The following is a 5,019-nucleotide window of genomic DNA, read 5'->3' on the forward strand; positions in this document are numbered from 1 at the left end:
TTCTTCTCAGCTCTGGGGGGCACCTGGAGAGGAACAAAGAGATGCTGAAATGGATGCAGGAGAGCTAGAATGCAGCCCAGCAGGCCTGATGTCTCTTGCTGCTTCAATTTTTTTTTTTTTTAATAATAGTTCTTACCACTTCCAGGGCCTGGCTTCTTTTAAACCATAGCTGGATGTGAGTGCTGCTTCTAATTTTACCAGGTGTCACTGCTGACCTTGCTTAGACTCATGGAGCTGCAAGGGGACAAGGCCAAAATGTCCCAGAGGAAGCAGCTTCTTGGCTTTGCATTGTTTAGAGCCAGGAATGGAGCCACCCATTGTGTGGGGATTCAGCTAGGATTAAGTGACTTTCCCCGAATAAAAGGAAATCTATAAGGACTCAGAGATATTTTCATTCTCCCTGCCCCACTTCCCTTTGGCCTGGAACATGCAGTCCACAAACAGAGGAACAAACACAGAGTTCTGATCTTTCAGAAGTGGGACGCATGACTGGCAGCAGCTGGCCAGCTCCCACCGCAGCTGAGACACCTTCTTCCAGGCCTGAAACCTCAGGTGGAGCCTTCAAGAGGTCAGCTGGTGACTGTCCCTATTGCTGCAAGACTGTGTCTTCCAGGCCACATTAACAGAGTTGTCCCATCTAGCCACATCCCCCATTAGTGGTCCACTCTACCCAGCCCTGGCCCAGGCAAGGGCTATCCCCTCTCAGTCCTGAGACCCCCTTGGGACCTGTGGTGACATCTCACAGTCTGATAGCCAGTGAGCATGGGCAACCCATACATCTTGGGATACATTCAAGCCTCTCCACATTTCTCCTCTGTTTAGTGGTGGGACTTTAGGCAGATTCTATAACTGACTGACCCTTGATTTCTTTGCCTGAACAATGGAAGAAACCAATGCCAACTCAGGAGGTCATTAAGCCTTCCATGGGAGGGCTAAGTGCTCTTCAGTACATAAAAGCCAGAACCACCTGCCCCTGCCTCCACCTTCCAAACATCTTGCTCTCCATCTTTTAGAGCCGGCATGCTCTCCTTTCACCCCATCATAGGAAGGCAGATTTCTTCAGCTCCAGTCTCCCTTTCTCCCCTCTTCTGCCACCCCACCCTTTTGCTTCATTCTCCTTCTCCTGAAAACATGTTCTTGGTGTCCTGTGGCTGCAAAGCCCTACCCACACAGCAAACGCATCATGAGCGTGTAGACGAAAGACTTTAGAAGTTGCTGGGTCATGTAGCAGAGGAATGGTCAGAGGAAGTATGCAGGTGAGTTAATGGTGTGTGTGGGGGGAAATCCCTGAGCTAGAAGAACCTGGCCAATGGAAATACAAGGACCCAGCCAGTGGGAAGGAGTGGGCAATGGCCAGTGAAGCCAGTGGGCCAGGGGCTGGGGCCCTCCCCTCCTGGAGCTCACATGCAGGTAGGCAGGCAGAGGAGCAAGTTGGAATAGCTCCATTAATGCTTCAAAAGGGACCCCTCAGCAGGAGAAGGTCAGAGGACTCCCTGGAGGGGTCTCAGCCACTTTCATGGCCAATAGCTATTGGAATTACTAGTCACACAATAGTCAGCTTAAACACAGGCTATGGGCCAAGGTCTAGGCTCTGGCCAGACTGTCCAGCCTCTTGCCCTATTGGCTGATGACAGGAAACTGGCAGCAAAGGAGCTCCAGAGCAGGGAGTCCACGCTGGACTCCCTCTCCCTCTTTCCTTTTGCTTTTTCTCTCCCTCTCCCTGTTTCTTTCTCTTCTCTTTTGTGTCTCAGTATTTTCGTCTAGACTCTGAGGATAGAACACCATGAAGGCAAAAGCCATGACTGTATATCAGCGCCAGCTAGTACCTTCCAAAACAAGAGGGGCTCGGAGGGTACTTATGGGTCTATTTAGATCAGTCAGATTTTGAGGAATTAGTCAAGACCTGTGTAGGTGGTAACTCGGGTTCTCCTACCACACAGTGACAGAGCATTAGACGGGCTCACAGCTGGGGGCCCCATTTTCCCTGAGCTGGGAGGCTGCCACCTCCTGGAGGGCAGTCCATGCGTTCCAGACCCTGGAATTACTAGTGGGACCGCAGTTTTGTAGTGCAAAACACCCATGTGAATCCCATCACTGAGGCTGCAGGGGGAGGAGGTCATAAACATACAAACACACATAGGCATACATGTGCTTATGCCCACAGTAATAAAAACTAATATGACTTGAGCACTTACTATCTACCAAGCACTTACATATACCAGAAGTATTTATTGTTATTATTATCATTAATAGGTCTCTACACCAGTGTGGATAGAGATTCCGCACCAGCTTTGTCCTGTGTCAGGGCTGGAACACCCTCTGTTTTCCTATCCTCCGAGCATGATTCCAGTTAGGGACCACCTGACCACAGACCGCAGCACTCACCCTGACAGCATCTCACATGCTCTGAAGAAGCAGACTAAGTCCCCAGGTCTCAGCCACAAGACCAAGCAAGCAAGCACAAGCAACCAACCCACAAATGAATAAAAATCCCAAACTCCAGCTGCTGATAAAACAACTCAAAACTGGAGTCTTCCTCAGACTTTACCAACAACATCTTCTTGGACAGGAGATACATGCCCTGTGGTCCCTTTGCTCCCAATGCACAGACATTGAAAAGCCTTTAACTTGGAGGGAGACTGACGATTTCCTGAAGGGACTTCAGAGGGGCTGAATGCCCCTTTATGCCCTAAAGGGCCCCCCTCCTGCCCATCTACCGCCTGAAGTCCACCCTTTCTGACTCACTCTCCAGCTTAAAGGCTCTGATCCTCACTGGAGTGCAAGTACTGTGAGGGGAAACATTTTCAGATCTCAGCTATTCACACCACAGTGTAAATGGATTGCAGACTATTTCTCGTGAGGAAGTTTTGCTCGGAACAGGGTCTGGACACATTGGAGACTCGGAGAAGGTGGAAGACCCAGGGAAGAGAAGGACAGCCAGGAAGAGGGTCCCAGGCTGGAGCTAGTCTTTGCAGGTGGGGCACATTCCCTATACTCTCCTGGGAGCCTCTGGGATGTCCCCTGAAGACACACAGAAGAGTAAGGGTCGCACACACTCATGATGAAGAAAAGCCTCCACCCTCTACCCAGGGCAAGCCTGTTTCTTTGCATTCTCTCCCTGGCCTCACTCCAACCCCATTCCAGTCTTCTCTTTCTGCATCTACAATTCCTGAACAACACCTGATGTTCTCTTTATTTGCAGTCCCTCAGCTCTTGAGTGTCTCTATAAAGATTATTTTTTGCTTTTGCCACTTCTATGAGCTTTGGCTGTGTAACAGCAGTGTGTTTGTCCTTCTCCCATTCCCGCATCCTAAGCTGTACACCTTGAGAGGTAGAGCACTCTCCTACCCTCTCCCCCTCCAGTATCTGCTGCAATGTTTTGCCCTCCACAAACTATCAAGTAATGCTCACTGGTTTACTCTGGTTTGATTTCAATTGGCTCACAAGATGATTTCCACCCCAGTCTCCAAGGTGGATGAACCGCCCCAAGAAGAGACCCCAGGGAGGCTGGAGAGGGAATGGGGTAGGTCAGAATCCTACCTCCTCGAGTGAAACTACCTGAATGAATATTTCCCCTTAGCCATACTTGAAACAACCCATTCTTCAGCCAGGTTCAGCCTATAAGGTGATGCCAACCCATCTTGTCCTCTTTCCAAAGCCATCATTTTCTGCTTCCCATTTCTGAAAGTTGGAGGTTTAGACAAGTGTTGAGAATGAGCCACGTACCTGGCAGGTAGCAGCAAGGGGTCTGAAATGGCAGATGATTCCTGGTGAGCTCAACTCCCTGCAAAAGGCATGACTGTAGTAAAATGTCTTGGTCCCAGATACTAAGGTCCCCTGGACATGAGCTGGCAGCTGAGTTCAGGGGGCCAACTCATCTGTGACAGAATTACCCACCCACCTTCTACCTAAGACACACATTGTGTGCTCTGCCTTTTGCTATAAAAACCAAGATAGACAGAACAAAACGAGGAAGTTTCTGTCACATCCTGTCTCTGTGAGAAAAATCATGAATTGAATTTCCATGGACAATATCCCCCTAAGGTATTAGAAGGAGGAGAAAGGTAGCTGGAAGTTTTGCAGAGACTCGGAGCAGGGAGAAAATGCTCCAGTTGGCTGCCTGGGATTTTGGGGCCCTCAGGAGACAGGATGGCCATCCCCAGCTAGCCCCTCTCTCCTCAATGTCACAGTGAAGGATGCAGAGACTAGACTGGACTATGTACAAAGGGCTGGCGCTCAACTGTTAACCAGCTATGCCCTTCTCTGCATGGCAAGGGAAGTAAAGAAGATAGCCTGGGAGCATTGCCATAAGTAAAGCCTGCAAGAGCTATTCACATACAACTTGGAAATAGGGTGGGGCAATATATTGGGATTTCTCTAATAGTGTGGAGCTCAACAAAGAGGAAGTAAGCATTACCTCACACCACCCCATTGCCATGGCCATGGTGCAGGGACCTGGCTGAGCCCCACACTGACATCTTTCCTAGGGGATAGGTCAGAACTGGGGCACAGTGTAGCTCATTCACACACAGGACACCCTCAGGAACTCCCAGAATTGCCTGATTTTGGGGGATGGGCTTGTGCGGGAGCTAGGGCTTAGAGTAAGTAGGTGGAGGAGAGGACAGTGAGCTGAAGGTGACACTCCATGTTCAGGCAGGCTGGTGCATGCATAAAGATATCCTAGGATGGCAAAGGGGCTGTGTGGTGAGCTCAAGTGGTGGGTGGTGCAGGTACCTGGAGATGGAGAAACAGAGGAGAGCTTGGGAACATATTAAGCATAAAATGAACACTGAACAAGATTGGGAGCAGGAGCAGGAGCAGGAAAATGATAAAGGCAAGGGGAACAGACATTGTGAGTGGAAGGAGGTGATTAGCATGTGTAGTGTAGGAAAAGGTTATGGGCTTGTCTTGATAGTTTATGAAACTCACCAGTGGAAGGGGAAGCTGGACAAATGTATGCTAAGTGAAATAAGTCAGACAGAGAAAGACAAATACCATATAATTTCATTCATGTGGAAT

Source organism: Eumetopias jubatus, unplaced genomic scaffold (assembly GCF_037043125.1).
Source record: "Eumetopias jubatus isolate StellerSeaLion01/CBP00866 unplaced genomic scaffold, mEumJub1_p1.0 scaffold_5, whole genome shotgun sequence".
NCBI lineage: Eukaryota > Metazoa > Chordata > Mammalia > Carnivora > Otariidae > Eumetopias > Eumetopias jubatus.